The 16,481-nt window shown below is 55.6% G+C and overlaps 1 pseudogene; it reads right to left on the bottom strand.

Annotated features, from left to right (window-relative positions):
* Positions 1-8,903: 8,903 nt before the first annotated feature.
* Positions 8,904-15,846, bottom strand: LOC125362656 (annotated as a pseudogene).
* Between the last annotated feature and the right edge of the window lie 635 nt (positions 15,847-16,481).

The following is a 16,481-nucleotide window of genomic DNA, read 5'->3' on the forward strand; positions in this document are numbered from 1 at the left end:
GCCATACCACTCCTAGGCATCTATCCTGAACAACAGGTGTCAGGATATCATAAAGACATCTGCACATCCATGTTCATCGCTGCACAATTCACAATAGCCAAAATATGGAAACAACCCAGATGCCCCACTACAGATGAATGGATCCAAAAAAATGTGGTACCTATACATAATGGAATACTACACAGTGACTAGAAATGATAAAATATTGGTATTCGCAGGGAAATGGTCAGAACTTGAACAAATAATGTTGAGTGAGACAAGCCTAGAACATAGAGAACAAAGGGGCATGATCTCCCTGATATATGACTGTTGGGGGGGGAGGTACTAGAGACCAGGTCTGCAAAACAACAAACTTCTTTTCAAATGGTATTTCCACATGTTTGGGTCAGCGACCTTCCATTATGTCTCTAAAAAAAACAACTACTAAACACAAAAAGGTCTCAACAGCTACGTACACATGATCATATAAGATGAGGATAAGCCAAAACAATTCCAAGAGAAGGACACAGGAGGATTCTATTGTTGTCGTTACGTTTAATGTTCTAGGTGAATTTCCTTTGGCATACCCCACATGGCTACTGTATATGATTTTGGTACATTGGATATTGTATATATGCCTACCTGATCTAAGGAAGGGAAAGAAAAACGAGAGTGTAAGATATCACAAGAAATATACTCACTGCCTTATCATGTAACTGTACCTGTTTTGCACAACACCTTGTCAACAAAATTTAATTAATAAAATTTAAATTTGTTTTAAAAACCCACCAAATAAGCTATAGACATGCACACACATCCAACACACATCCATGCAAAACACGCGCACTGCCGTGCAACCATACATGACCATGTAACTGCGTGCTAACAAACATGCAAGCATACAAGCATGTAAATATACACACAACTAGGCAAGCACATGCCCACAGACAGGCAAACACACCAATCCATGAAGCATATGCTTACAACCATGCAGACACAATCACAAAAACACACGCTCACAAACACACACTCAGAACCATGTACATACACGCTAACAAATGGGTAAATGTGCAAACATGTAAACATACATCCTTGCACACACAATGATGAAAACACAGGCATGCAAGCGCATGCAACCATGAAAATACATGTGTCCATGCAAACACACATTCATGTAAACACACATCGTGCAAACACACTCACAACCATGACAGCCCACGGCCAGCGTGGCCCCCACCACGGTGCTCTGCCTCACCACCGGCCCAGAGCTAGGGGGAACACTGACTGTGGATGGGAACTTCCAAACCTCAGAAGCAAAATAAGCCTTCTCTGTTTACAAGCTGCTTTCCCAAGGTTTATAGTTACAGTGACAGAAAGCTAAATAATATATTAGTCTAATTAACCCATCTTTCCATACTAATTGATTTATTGTTTTTGCAATCCTGGGGTTGAACTCGGGCGTTCTGCCGCCTGAGCCACGCCCCCAGCTCCTTTTTTGCTTTGGTTACGTGTGTGACTTGTCGGGGGGGGGGGGGGGGGCTGGGATTGCTCCCGGGTCTCTGCGCCCGTTGAAACATGCACCCCACCACCGAGCTGCGCCCCGAGCCCCGCGCTCGGCTCTAGGGGGGCTCTGTCTGTGTCTGTAATAGGATATGCGTTACGTCGGCTGGAGGGGATCGGGGTCTTTATCAAGTCACGTTTCCGCCCCTGTGTCTGTGAGTGAGCGCAGCGCATCTCTCCGTCGATCTCACCTCCGGTTTCTCCCCCAGGTGCGGTGTAGCTTTCAGTGGTGCGGTCGCGAGGAGAACTGGCCGGTGGAGGTCTGCGTGCCCTGGCGGCTCCTGGACCCGCCCTGGTCTTTGGGTCGTGTGTCTATTGTGGGTCTGCTTTCTGGGCAGTCTCAGCATCCTACGGTGTGCAGCACGCACGGCCCCGCCCTGCCCACCCCCCACCCCCCACCCCCACTTCCGGGGAGCCCACGCTCCCGTCTGCTCGCCTGACCTTGGCGGCCATGCCTTGTTTCATCACCTGTGCCTTGCTTTGTTGAGGGGACCCCCTATTTCCTGAAGGCTCACCGCAAGCGCGCGGCGTCCCCTTTGGCACACAGTGGTGCAGGTTGCACGCCGACTTCCTGGCTTTGGGCTAGGTCCTCGTGAGCCACCTGCGGCTGACTCCGGAGCTGATGCCTTGTCCCAGTTACGGGGATGTCAGTGTCTCGGCGGCGCTCCCGCGGCGTCTGAGGGGCCGTCTGAGACCACATGCTTGCTGTCACGGGGTGGCTCTGCCCACTCCTATCACCTGGGTCCCGTCTGGAGCTCCCTGCACATCCTCGGTTTCCTGTTTGGGGGGGGTGGTTTGGGGGTGCGGGCTTCCTGGCTCTCTGTTTGGGGGTGCGGGCCAGAGACCCTCACTGTGGGCAGGTGAGGGCAGGTCTGGGCTCTGGCTGGGCGGCTGTCACGCTGTTCGCGGGCTCGGAGGACGGCCTGCTCACTTCTGGCCCCGCGGTTCCAGACGTGGACTCCACGTTGAATGCGGTTGTTCTCCCCAGTCACCTATCTCTCGTCTTCCGTTCTTCGTAGTTGGAGGCTGTGGAGCAGGAATCCCCTTCACATCAGGTCCTCAGCACCTCCCGCTTCATTGCCCAGGGCAGCTCCCATCTTCTCTGCCCATCTTCTCTCACAGATCTTTTCCTTGTTTTAAATTATAGTAGAGGCTATCTTTTTAAACTTTTTTTTGAGTCTTGAACCTGAATCCCAGCGAGCAACATGGATTCACCTGTGTGTGGAAGGGAGGCCCCTCCAGTCCCTCCCTTCAGCCCTCCGCCCCAGCTCTGGTGCTGGAATATTTGCTCTGGGCTAAAGGGACAGTCCTGCCCTTCGGGCCCCTTGCACCGCGTGAGGCGCCCTCTGGCCGGCTTCAGCCAGGCCCCAGGCCCCTCAGGTCACAGCCTCCCACCCTTTTCTGGCTGGAGGAGGCCTCCCTGTCTCTTGGTTTCCAGGAGAGGCAGAGCAGAGTTGCTCTAACTCACTGATTTGACAGCCTTCGAGGGCCTGCCCCTCCCTCCCCACCCCTGCCTGGCCCCCCCTTCCTGACTGCTGCCCTCCCACCACCCGCCGAAGGCCCACCACACAAATCTCCACAAAATTGGGGCTCCTCACCGCTTTTAACGGTCAGCTAAGTGACAGCGCACGCAAATCACCCTGTGAAGGGCGGGGGGGGACTCGGGGAGCAGCCTGAGCCTCTGCGGTGGGTCTCCAGTATCTGCACGCGGCCCGGTGACAAGCTGCTTCCTGCCGGTGCCCTGCCCTCCCCGCCTGACTCTCTTCCCTTTTGAAATAACTTTATTGAGATATAACACGCGTGTAACAAAATTAATTCCTTGAAAGTTAATATTGAAGGACCTGGGGCAAATGTATTCACAACATAAAAGTGGGTCTTGTTTTTTGACCCAACTTGAAAATCTCTGCCTTCTAGTTGGAGTGTTTATTTAGCTCATTTACATTGAACGTACATTTTGATACGCTTGTGTTACGGGGTGTGGGGGAGGTGCCCGAAGTGGGACTCAAACCCACGTCCCTCCAGAGTCCGCCATGCAGAGACAGTCTCAAGCAAAGATGGATTTATTGGGGAAGTGGAAAAGCGAACTGTCCGGCCAGGGACGCAGCACGGACTCCGGGGCGGAAACCGCGACGGTGGAAAAGCGGAAAAGCGGGCGGAGCGGCCAGGGACACAGTGCGCACTCGGGAGCTGACACCGTGACTCCCAACAGTCCTCGAGCTGGGGTTTATGAAGGTAAAAGCGTAGCACAGAGGTAGGAGGTTGACGCAGGCGTAGAGCAAGCCACAAACAAGCAAGCCATTTGCAGAAGCAGAATGTTGCGGTCAGGTTGGCCTAATAGTTAACTTCATTTTAACCATTGCTACCCCATTCCCCTAATCAAGATGGAGTCAGCTCTACTCCCCGCAACACTAATAGTTAACTTCATTTTAACCATCGCTACCCCATTCCCCTAATCAAGATGGAGTCAGCTCTACTCCCCGCAACACTTGCATTCACAATTGCCATTTTGTAACTTATTTTCTATGTTGACTGTGTCTTTTCCTAGCTAGCTGCTTCAGAGATTTTCTTCTACCTTTTCATTTCTTTCTCTTTGATGAATTGGCTATCACGCACATGGATGTAGTTTTCTTTATACGTATTGCACTTTGGTTTCGTTTCTTAGAATTTAGGGTTGGTGACTCATCAAATCTTTTTAGTTCTATTTATTTATTTATTTATTTATTTATTTATTTATTTATTTATTTATTGCCAGTCCTGGGTCTTGAACTCAGGGCCTCGGCGCTGTCCCTGAGCTTTTGTGGTCAAGGCTAGCGCTCTACCACTTGAACTGCAGCACTACATTGCTGTATCTAGCAATTTCTGTGTATACTTGATCTTTTGTATGACCCACGTGGAGAGCTTGATTCTGTTGTCTCCCTGGGGAGGAGCTTTGCTCTACCAGGGATCAACTAGGTCCTAGCAAGAGTTCTTCCTGGGGTTTATTATGTGGGTCTCAGTTTAACCCTTGTCCCTGGGTGCAGCTCCTGGTCTGGATATTTCCTCCCCCGGAGGGACCATGTTCAGGTTTCCATGGGAGTCCAAGGTGTTGGCAGAGCGGCCAGTGTGGTCTCCCAGCTGCGCCCAGCCCCTGCCTTCCACACAGAGCTGCCCTGCGTGTGTGTGTGTGTGTGCACACGTGTGCGTGCCCGTGTGCCAGCCACAGCGCCATGTCTGGCTTTCTGGGTAATCTAGTGGAGATGAGAGTCTCGCCAACTTCCCTTCCAGGGCTGGCTTTGAACCACGATCCCTGGATGTCAGCCTCCTGAGTTAGCTAGGGTGGCAGGCGCCTGGCTGGAGTTGCCCCACCACCTGGGGTGTGACCCGCCCTCTCCGGCCTTCGTCAGGGGTCAACCGACAACAACGGACCCATCCTTGCTTTGGTTTCGCTCATCCCCAGCCCAGTGGGAGCCAGGAGGTTGAGCTCGGCCCGCCTTGGTCCTCAGGGGGGCAGTGGGCGTGGCTCGCACCCCCCTCGTCCCCTTGGTGACGCTGTTGGTCAATTCCGTGAACCTTCTCCAATTGCTCCAGACCCCTGGGCCGACCCCCGGGCCTCTCCCTGGCCGTGGGGCCGGCGGGAGCGTCATGGAGGGGCGGAACCCGGGAGTCAGTCCAATAAGGAGCACAGGAGATCCCAACAACCGAGCCCCGGGCCGCCTCCCCGGCCCTCCACCATGGCTCTCCCTGGGGTCTGGCCCCGAGCAAGGACGCGCTGCCCCAGGCCCTCACGCTTCCACCAAAAGCCTGCGGCCCCCACCTAGAGAGGACCCGCTTCCTGCCGGGCCAACTGCCCTGCTCCCGGCCCTGACTGGATTCCCCCGAACCCGGGCCCGAGGCCGGCGGCCGCGCTGCTCTCTGGCACGGGGGCTCCCTGGGGGACAGCACGGAGCCCGCCGCCCGCCGGCCTCACCGTCCTTCCTCCCAGGGACCTCGGACGGCAGTCTCGGGGCCCCCCGAGCTCCCGCACCCACAGCCGCTGTGTCTGCCCCAGGAGGGGCCGGTTTGTCTAGACCGTGGGGCTCCTCAGCCCCCGGCTTTTGTCCCCAGGGTGCCGGGAGCAGAGGACAGGGATTCGCACAAAGCGCTGTTTGCCTTCCCCCAGCTCCAAGGCTGCACCCTGGCCCCCGGCCAGACTCGGGGCCCCAAGCCCACGTGCTGGGGGAGCGGCCCCGAGGTCTATTGCTCCAGCTGGGGGAAGGGCTGGGGCCGGGGCGAGGACAACCGCTGGGGAGGGGGGGAGGTCCCTCATGGCGCGGTCTTGGACACGGCGCAAGCCTGAGATGGGAGCCCGGGTATGGGGGGCACCCCAGGAGCTGGCGCGGGCGAGGCCCGGTGAGCGAGAAGGTGGAGGGGGCCCCGCTGCCGGCTCAGCGAGCCTCCAGAGCGGGCTGTGGTCAAGACTGCACAGCACGCAGGGCTCTGGCAAGCTGTGGACCTGCCCCTCCCTGCCCTCAGCCCTCTGCCCGGCTCCCCTAGCTCCCCGTCCACCCCAGGGGCCCCTGGGGCTCCTTCCTGCACTGCTGGAACCCAGCACGGCAGCCCGGAGCCCCTCCTCATCGCCCCCCCCAGTGGCCTGATCCCACCGCCTGTCCCCCGGGTCACCTGCCCTGGCTCTCACGTCTGGGTGTCCCCCCACCTCGCTCCCCACTTATTCCGCTTAGGTCGGCCATCCCTCACTGTACAACGCTCAGGCCTGCCTGGGGCGGGGTCGCAGCGGAGCCCCCGGCCCTGCTTCCTGTTCCCAAGCAGGAATACGCGCTCAGGACCCCGGCGACCACGTGGGGAGCCAGGAGCCCCAGCCCAGGGCCACCCCCGTGCCTGCCGGCCCTGGGAGGGCGGGACGGGGGAAGAGCAGGCGGCTGGCTCCCCCACACCCGGCAGGATCTGGACCCGCAGCCGGCGCGCCCCCACCCTCACCCCGCCTGTGCCTCTCACTGGCAAGGCGACGGCAGGTCGTGGCTGGTTCCGCCTCCACCTCCACCTCGGGGGAGCTGGGCAGAGCCGCCCCTTGGTGGCCTGGGAACAGCTCTCACCCGGGCCAGCCCAGCTCCACCTGAGACAACATCCTGGCTGAGATAAAGCCCATTCCACACGCCTGAGGACACACGCCAAGCTAAGCCGCTTATCGGCCCGGGCAGGCCACACCCACGGGGAAGCGCACGGACCCTCCGCAGCCGGCCGGGCCCGGGCGGGGCTCCCCGCGGCAGCCCCGGCAGCGCCTTCCCCTCGAGGGTGGGCAGCCTCGGGTTTCAACCCTCCTTTTCCGCGCAAGTGCAAGGCAGCGGCGCCCGGCAGGGCCTCGTGTCCGTGGCAGTGGCTGAGCCGGGTTGGAGAGCTCGCCTGTGGGGGAGAAACCCCAGGGGTCCTGACCACTGCCACCCCGGGCACTGTCCACGCTCGCCGACCAGCCCACACGACGGGGAGAGCTCGGAACAGGGCACCAGGTGGGTAAGCATGAGGCCAACTCTGTCGTAACTCGCTAGGCGACCATGAGCCTCAGTTTCCCAACTCTATAATCCCTCGGTGCCCCCTCAGGGACTGAGATCGGCTGCCACAAGTGTTAGGCACCTGGCAAAGGGGGAGCGTGTCACTGGGGACACGAGGCCCCTTCAGGAGCAAGACCTCCAGCACGTTTGGGCTTCAGTGACTCTGGCCGTTCAGGACCAGAGCCTCTGCGGTCCCAGTTATGGAGGGCCTGAGCCAGAGGATGAGCATCGTGCTGAGGGAACCGATAACTAAGTGACTGAGGAGAAGGGAGAAGACGGAGAGACAGCCAGACACCAGTGGCTCACACCTGTGAGCTCTGTGACCTCTGAGCTCCTCGGGAGGGTCAGATCTAAGGCCCCCGTTCAAAGCCAGCTGGTGAAGAAAAGTCTGTGAAACTCTTATTTCCAATTAACTAACAAAATAGTGCTGGGAGTGGAGGTGCAGCTCAAGCGGTAGAGTTCTAGAGTTGACTGAACAAGCCAAGTAAGTCTGCAAGGTCCTGAGTTCAAACCCCACTACTAGTGTGAGAGAGAGAGAGACAGACAGACAGACAGAGACAAAGGATGTGTGAGAAAGAGCCAGAGGGGCCTAGGGGAAGGGTCCCCTGGGCCTGTCAGGGTCCTTGGACCCCCTGCCCAGGAAGTGCTCACTCCAGCCCAGGCCGCCATCCCGACGGAAGTACTTGACCGCAAGCTACCAGGGCAAAATAACTGGGGTTCTGTTGGGCTGCCATGGACACACATCCAGTTGATTGTGGGTTGGAACCATTCGTGCCTTCTCTTACTCAGAAAATGTTTATTGAGCTCTGACCTTGTGCCACAGCCTGTCATACCCGAAAGTGCTTGCATGGCACTGTGGACAGAGCGTGCTCGGAGAGCGGAGAAGACCCCGGAGCAACCCGGCACGGCCATTGAGCCGCCACCGCTGGAGGACAGGTGGGAAGACTGCCCCAGGACCACAGAGGCATGGGTGGCCTTCAGCGCCAGCCCACGCTCACTCCTGCCTGAGATGGAGCAGTGCCGGGTTCCCCAGCCCTGTAGGGTTCATGAGCCTGGTGCCAGCAAAAGACACATCCATTCATAGAGAAGGAAAAAGGGTTCTCCTGCCACCCTCCTCCCTGAGGAAACAAGCCCTTGCTTTATCTTTCCCCAGGGGCAGGGGAACAAGCACCAGGTGGGGCAGTCGGGTCCTTGGAGGAAACACAGACCCGGCTGAGAGCAAGGACCAGAGCCAAGCCTCCCGGGGTCGACCAGATGTCTCTGCAGCTTCACGCGGTCCTTTCTTTCCTTTCCGTGTGGAATGTTTTATATCATTCTTATTGGTTTAATTTAGTAAACGTAAAATGTAGTGGTTTCCAGGTAAATTCCAGATTATTCTAGTCACAGTCCAACAATAAATATGATTTAGAAGGACAGTCTTATCCACTCACCTCAACACAAACACATCCACAGAAATCCATGTACATATATATTGAATTCAGCAGTTCCGGACATTCAACCACTCCAGAATTTAGATTTTATACTCTGACAGCTTCAGAATTATCCATTTGACTCAGGTACTATAAGGACATAAAAACTCATGTAATACTATGCGAGTATTTTTTTAAATAAGCCATTATTTGATCATTCAATGCTATATAAAGTGCACTGAATATCTAAAATAAAACAAGTGCCAATTTCATTATGAATTAATGACATAATTATTGTCTTCCACCCAAAAAGCCCAAGTTACTTTTGGTCTTTCTTGAATTCATTCTCTAAAACTCATTTCTCTCATATTTCCTGTAAAGTAAAAACCAAGATATTTCATTCCTGCTTTTCAGTTAATAGGAAATGACAGGATCAAGGTAGGTATGTTCTGGGCAATTCAGAGTCAGAAAGTATTTCTTCTTGGGCAGAAGGTTCATAATCTCCTGCATTTTCAGGCAATTCACTATCTAGCTCATCATTACTTTCTGCACTGTAATCAATTTCCTCAAGGAATCGAGATTCGTCTTCATCCAAAACGTAAGTGGTAGGGCTGGTTGCTTTACAACTTGATTCAATTAAATCATTTTCAAAGTCAAGCAGGCCAGAAGGCTGATTGTATTCCAACGGAGAGGTCTTTTCAAACGCATTAGACCAACACAAAATTTTGCTCCCATCTCTCCCAGTTCTTGAGTACCAATCTGTGAGCCTTTGTACTTCCCACGGTCAGAGCCACACCAAGTGCTCTCCATGGTACCGCTCCTCTGCACTCCTGTTTCCCGCCAACTACAACACGTGCTGTGGACCCTTTAGCTTTTTCCACGACAAAGCTACAGCTGCTCGTGCGAAGGCGGGGGCAAGGTGGCTCGGTATCGTAGGCAACGTCCTGTATTCCGTGCCTCCCACAACGTCGCGTGAACTTGCACTGTCATTGGTGTGCCACACTGTCTCCTTGGCACTGCAGCCGTGCAGGTACGCACGCTTCTTTCGAGAATGGCCATGAGAACCCCAGTTCAGCAGAGGCAAAGCTTTCACTGCAGCCAGGCGTGGTAGCAGCCCCTCGGCATGGTGAATTGCAGGACCTGAGTCTGGATTTGGACTTCACCACTGTCTGTTCAAATCCTCCCCACTGAACCAACGACGATGATTTCCACTGATGACAACATCTGGATTTAGCACAGGGACAAGTTTTAGAAAATAAGATTCTCGGAATCTCTGAGCAGCAAGGTTATTTATTACTCATGAGATCCTCCAATGTTCCTTTCATAACCCAACCTGCATTCATTTCTCCAGGATGTGCCCGAGCAGAGAAGAAAACGTAAGGGCCGTTTCTGAATCGACACATATGTTCATAACAATTAGACTCCAGCGTTGCTGTTATAGTCACCAATGGACAGCTATTCCCAGACAGGGTTTCACATAACACACCTCTTCGAATATAGACTTGCTGAGGATTTTGCGTTGGTTCCAGTTTTTGAAGATGCATCTGTAAAGTTGAATGTGTGTACGGAGAGTGATAAGCAAAGTAACAGACGTCACCTTCTTGTGGAAAAGTGACGGTGAATGTAATCACATAGTAGGATTTCCACTTTTGCCCACTTGCAGCAGCTGAACTTCTTGTTTTGTTTTGTTTTGTTTTTGCCAGTCATCATCGTGGTTTTTTGTTTTTTTTTTTTGCCAGTCCTGGGGCTTGAACTCAGGGCCTGAGCACTGTCCCTGGCTTCTTTTTGCTCAAGGCTAGCACTCTGCCACTTGAGCCACAGCGCCACTTCTGGCTTTTTCTATATATGTGGTGCTGGGGAATCGAACCCAGGGCTTCATGTATACGAGGCAAGCGCTTTAGCACTAGGCCACATCCCCAGCCCCGCGGCTGAACTTCTTAAGAAGTGATTTTTGTAGTAACAGATGTCACTTCCTACTCGTATCCACCAGAGTCTGGCATTGAGTGCTTCACGGACCGAATAGATGAGTGGGTGCGCACCATAATTAAACTGACTGCTGGACTTTCCACCGTCGAGGGTGTTAAATCTACGTGCAACACCTGGACGCATTCCACTGACTTCCAAGAAGGACCACTGATCCTAATGATTGCTGTTTATATCTGAGCTCAGAACGAGATCATACTCATTTTTTTTCTAATTTCAATTGCTTTGCACAGATTCCCGGATTCAAATTTGGAGTTAAACTTCATAGGGTCTCCTTCCTCTGGAGTGATGTAATTCGGAGTTACCTAAACCATATGCCGCTCCTTCTAGGCTACCACTCTGATGTATCAGCCTCTCACTATCCTGGGCAATTTCTGTCCATTGCACACCACAAGGCCTCCCTAAAACAGGCTCTTTGAATGGAGGTGGGGTGTGACCAAAATAACCAGAACAAGCCACCTCTGAATATTCTGGGACATACTTGGTATTTTTTACAATCTCACTATGTAGGTCAGGGTCGGGGAGCATTGGTACAACAGGAACGTCGACCGACGGTTGTCCTCCTGATGAGCTAGCCTGACATCTTCCCACCTTCAGTTTCAACCTCAGCACAGCAGAGCTCCCCTAAGTGTGCTGCTGGTCCCTCAGCAAGAGCGTCTCCACAGCTAACTACATGCGGGCAAGCTTTTGTACATGTTAGGACGCCGAGAGGAAGACTAGAATCCTTCCTCGCTCCCGCAGTCGAGCCCAGGGCTGCTTGAGAAGGAATATTCGGCAATGTGATCCGGTCCGAGGCCTTCACAATATCATTGTTTACGCCACAGGCCGAAGCAGTTCTGTTTTGATCTCCGAGCTGCTGTAATAATGTTCTGTCATTGTCTTCAGCGTTTCCCTGTGTGAGATCCATGAGGGTGGATCTCTTATCGCCTTCCTCTCCTTCGGAAGACACTTTCCCCTTCGTTTCAGCTCCTTTTTCTTTGGAGTACCACAGGCTTTTCCACCAGCTGTGGGAGCAACAATTGGACCACATACTTTCCCCTCAATACAAAAGGCTTTGGTTCTTCGGGAGCTGAGGTGTAGAGCTGGGCCGCGGGTCCGTCACAGGAACAACGGGCCTCTGGAATTGAGAGGACTCTCAGTCGTTGGGACTGGCAGCCGGTTTCGGGGGAAGCATTTCCTCATTATCAGACTGGAGGTGTTGGCAAGAGGATCAAGAGTCCCCACTGCCAAACACTCCTGTGATGCAGTAAACAGAATTCTCACCCCATTGGCATCAATAAATGCTTTCCTTCCCGATTTGATGTGTGTGACACTTTATAAACTCTGTAAAATCCCTTTCCGAACGAGCGTGTTTCTTTGCCAGATATCACGGTGATGCCAATCAACATAAATTGTTCAAAGCACTTGGACATATCCTCTGTCTACAGCTCTCTGGCATTTGTTGAATTCTTCTTACTAAACAGTCCAATGATTTTAAATAGCAGTTCCACAACTCCGCTTTTCCCGAAAGATACTGAATTCACAGAGCTGGCAGAACACCCTCGTAAGAGCTGAAGACAGGGAAGAACCAAGCAGTGGTTAGGCGAATGCTGTGTGGCCGAAGTCGGGGTTCTACTCAGAGCCCAGATAATTCTAGCTTTCACTCCAAACGTTTTACCTTTTGGTCCAGTCTTTGCAAGAACGGAATGAACGTCCATTGTTAACTCTCCACGTGGGGGAGACGCCTTGCTGGCAAGCACAAGCAGTTGGAACAGTATTTGTGAACCACCCCTGGCAACTAAGAAACTTGCTGTCCGACCTCCACCAGCTGACACCGGTTCAAAAGGGATGCACAAGAGACTAAGTGTGGGCTGAAGACCTTTTGTGTCCTCTAACGTTGACAGCAGGACTTCCATTCCTGTAGAACCTTTTGCTGTCATTTCTTCCCTCGTTTTTTTCTTGACTGAGTCAAATGAATAATTTTTTTTTTACATTTCACTTTTTTCTTTAGAAGGAGTGAGTTGTGTACAGGAGGTTAACTGCTTTATAGACAAGCAAAAAAACTGTGCTAGAAACAACTTATTCATCATCATGCTCTTCGTCTTCCTCCTCATCCTCTTCGTCTTCCTCCTCTTCCTTCTTTTTCCTGCTCTTCTCAGCCTTCGTAGCCCCCTTTTTGGCTGCATGGGGTTTTCCTTTAGCTCGGCAGGCAGCGACATCCTTTGCATGTTTTTCCTTCCGCTCAGCAGCTTCTTTCCATCAGGCTGCTTGTCATCGGCAGCAGTGTCGTTCCCCATCTCTCCCAGTTTTTTCCCAACATCACCGGTAGACAGGCGGGGTGCTCCCCTTTGGTTTTAGGGCGATACTCAGAACAGAACAAGAAGAAGCCGAAGGAGGCCTGTTGGGCGCGCTGGGATCCTTGAAGGTCTTGGGAATGTAGGTTTGCATTTGTCTTTCATAACGAGCCTTGTCCGCCTTGGCCATGTCTTCAGCAGACATGGTCTTCCAGCTCTCAGCACCACGTAGAAGCGGAGGCACCGGGTGCTGCTGCCTGTGCTCCTCCCGGCAAGTTGGCACCGAGCGCGCACGCGATGACGTGGTGCCCCTGGGCGTCTTGGGCTCTCCTGCGCCCGTGTCCGGTTCCTCCCCCGCCAGGCCCGGGCTCGCTCGCTGCCGCCCGGCTCTCCTTCGCCCCCGCGCGGTCTCCGTGGAGCTCTGCGTCAAATGAGGGATTTGGATGCCACGTACCCGGCGGTGTCTGGTTCTGCCGGTTCGGTCTTGATCTTCTCTAGCTGAGCCGGGAGCCCACGGCCCTCCGCCCATTCGGGAGGCTCGCCTCGGTCGCCCTGTCACTTGCTCGTCCTGATTGACTTCGCCGCGGCCAGGGCCGCGCGGGGCCTGCGGGAGGAGCCGGGCCGCCAGCCCCGCGCCGCACGGACGGCTGCTCTCCCCGCGCCCTGCGCGGCCCTGGCCGCCCACCGCCCCGGGGGCAGGAGCCGCGACGGCAGCGGCCATTCCTGTCCTTTCTGAATAGGAGGGGGTGCTGGGCGACCCCCAGGGGCTCGGGCCGGCCGCCGGGCGCCGCTCTCCACCCCGCACCGGGCAGCAGCCCCCACCGGGGCCGGGGCCGGGGTTCCCGCACCGCCGGGGCCCCGTGCGTGGCCGCTCGTGGCATCGTGAGGTCCGCAGGCAATGACTCCTGAGCCGGCGTGGGAGGGAGCGCGTCCCACACCCTGGTCGCGGTCCACGGGGGAAAGCCACGCAGACGCACCGCGCGCGCGGGGCCGGTCCAGATGGACTCTGGGAAGAAGAGAGACTGACACGGAGAAAGTGGGGGGAGCACCGGGGTGGAGGCCCAGAGGGAGCTGGGGGTGCAGAGTCCGAGGCAGAGAACAAGGGCAGAAATGGACATCAAGGCAGAAACAGAAGAGGCGGCTGTGGGTGACAGGCGCAGACACGGGAAATCCGCCCGCTTCGCCCTGGCCGAACGCCCACAGTCTGGAGCCCGGCCACCTCCCCTGCCACCCCACGGCCCGGCCAGGAAGAGCTCAGCCCCTTGTCAGAGCGGCCGGTCCCAGGTCTGGATTGACTTGGTCCCTGCCGCTACAGGCGCGGGGTGGGGGGGGGGTCCCCCACCGTGTGCCCTTCCTCCCTTCCACCGCTGCAGTGACGCGGTCCCAGGCTTTCAAAGAGGGGGGGTCTCAGAGCCCCACCACACACCCCGCGGCCCCGCGCGGCCCCAGGCTGGGCTCCAGGTTGCACCCGTCCTCCCGGGGGTGGGGACCGGGGAGAAGCTTGGGCAGCGAGGCTGCCCCCCCACCCCGGGCAGGGGGAAGCCCCTCCGCGGCCCCAAATCCACTGCAGCTGGGCAGAATGGCCAGCGCGGGGCCAGCAGAGCCTGCGGGGCCACACAGCCCGCGACACGGGCCTCCTCCATGCTCAGGCCTGTACTTTGCCTTGTTAGATCAAACACCCCCTTTTCAAACACAGTTGACCAGTGGGACCGGTGTAAAGCCCTGCACTCTGATAGGCTAGGGCCTTAGTGACTTGCTGCTGACCCATCTTCTCTCATGGAAACAAAACGCCTGCGGCTAGGGAGCTAATAAAGAACATTTTAGGGTGGGGTGCCTATCTCAAATAGCAGAGCTCTTGTGAAGTAAGCCTAAGGCCTCAAGTTCAAATCCTAGTACTGCCAAAAGGAAAGAAGGAAGGAAAAGTGAAGGAAGGAGGGAAGGAAGGGGAAAACAGAGAAAGAAAAAGAGGCAGGAAAAGCGGGAGAACGGAAAAGGAGAAAGGAGGGAGGAAGGGAGGAAAAGAGTGCAGAAGGCAGGAAGGAGGGACAAGAGGGAAGAAAGACGGAAGGAAAGGAGAAAGGGAAAGAGGGTTGGAGGAAGACGAAGAGAGCAGAGAAAAAGGGAGAGAGGGAAGGAGAAGAAAAGCAAGAATGGAGGGAGGGAAGGAGGGAGGGAGGGAGGGAGGGAAGTAGGGAGGGAAGGCAGGAAGGAGGGAGGGAGGGAGGGAGGGAGGGAGGGAGGGAAGGGAGAGAGAGGGAGGGAGGGAAGGCAGGAAGGAGGAAGGGAAGGAAGGAGGGAGGGAAGGAGGGAAGGAGAGAGGGAGGGAAGGAAGGCAGGAAGGAGGGAGGGAAGGAAGGAGGGAGGGAGGGAGGGAAGCAGGGAGGGAGGGAGGGAGGGAGGGAAGGAAGGAGGGAGGGAAGGAGAGAAGGAGGGAGGGAGGGAAGGAAGGCAGGAAGGAGGGAGGGAAGGAGGGAGGAAGGAAGGCAGGGAAGGAGGGAGGGAGGGAGGGAGGGAGGGAGGGAGGGAGGAAAGAGCAGTAGCTCCACAGTTCACTGGCTGGAAGCCTGGGACCAGCAGCCCCATTCACTCCACCTCTGGTCAGGGGCTCTGGCTGCTCCACAGCAGTGAAGAAGCGGGAAAGGAAATGGTGGGTGGGATGGGAAACGGTGGCGTGGCCTTACATCGTCATAACTTGTTCTAGTGAGAACCAGGCGAGAGTCCAGAACTACATTTGTTCCCTCCAAGGGCAGCGCCCCGGTAACCTCCTCGCTTCTCCTAAGGATCTCAGCGTGGCCACGTCCGTGACCAAGCCTCCCACACAGGAGACTCTAGGGGCCTACTCAGACCCCCCAGACCACGGCCCCTTGGTCAGGGGCGTCCACCTGGTCCACCCAGTCCACCCAGACCACGGTCAGAGGAGTCCACCAGGACCACATAGACCCCCCCCAGACCACAGCCCCGGTCACAGGAGTCCACCAAGACCACATAGACCACACAGCCCCGGTCAGAGGAGTCCACCAGGACCACATAGACCACACAGCCCCGGTCAGAGGAGTCCACCAGGACCACATAGACCACACAGACCACGGCCCCGGTCAGAGGAGTCCACCAGGACCACATAGACCACCCAGACCACGGCCCCGGTCAGGGAAGCCCTTCCTTACTCTAGGGTCCTAAGTCTTGTGCCTTCATTTTCTTCTAAAGGTTTAGAGTTTTCACAACCAGCGGGTTATCCACTTGGTATTTTATTTTTGTTTCGACTGTGAAGTGGAGGCCACATCCCGTGGCCCCGTTACCCAGCACCACCGACTGTCTGCCCCTCCTGTGGTGTGGACAGACCATGAGTGTGTAGGCTGTCAAGCCCATGCCTCTATTCGCACACAAGCTCAGCTGCCTTGCATGGGGGTGCATGTGCGTGTGTGTGCATGCGTGTGCAACTTTAAGACGGCCAAAGTGTGAGATGGCAGGTGTGTTTACCTTCTCGGTGTGCAAGCCCTTCCCGCCCACATGCCCCAGAAGTCCTGATTTTTCTCCTTTCCAGTGTGACTCACGGGACGGTGGCCGCGTGTTTCTGGCTCCCCCTGCTGTTCAATGGTGGTATCTCCAGCAGCCCTGAAGCGGAGCTGGGGGCCTGGTCTCACCGGCTCCGAGGAATGGGTGCACCCACCCAGCTCAGGGATAAGAAGGGGGCGCCGGGGACAAAGGCCAGGGCCTCCCTCTGGCCCAGACGAGGAGGGCAGGAGTCCTGGGCCCCT

This window comes from Perognathus longimembris, chromosome 13, assembly GCF_023159225.1.
Source record: "Perognathus longimembris pacificus isolate PPM17 chromosome 13, ASM2315922v1, whole genome shotgun sequence".
NCBI lineage: Eukaryota > Metazoa > Chordata > Mammalia > Rodentia > Heteromyidae > Perognathus > Perognathus longimembris.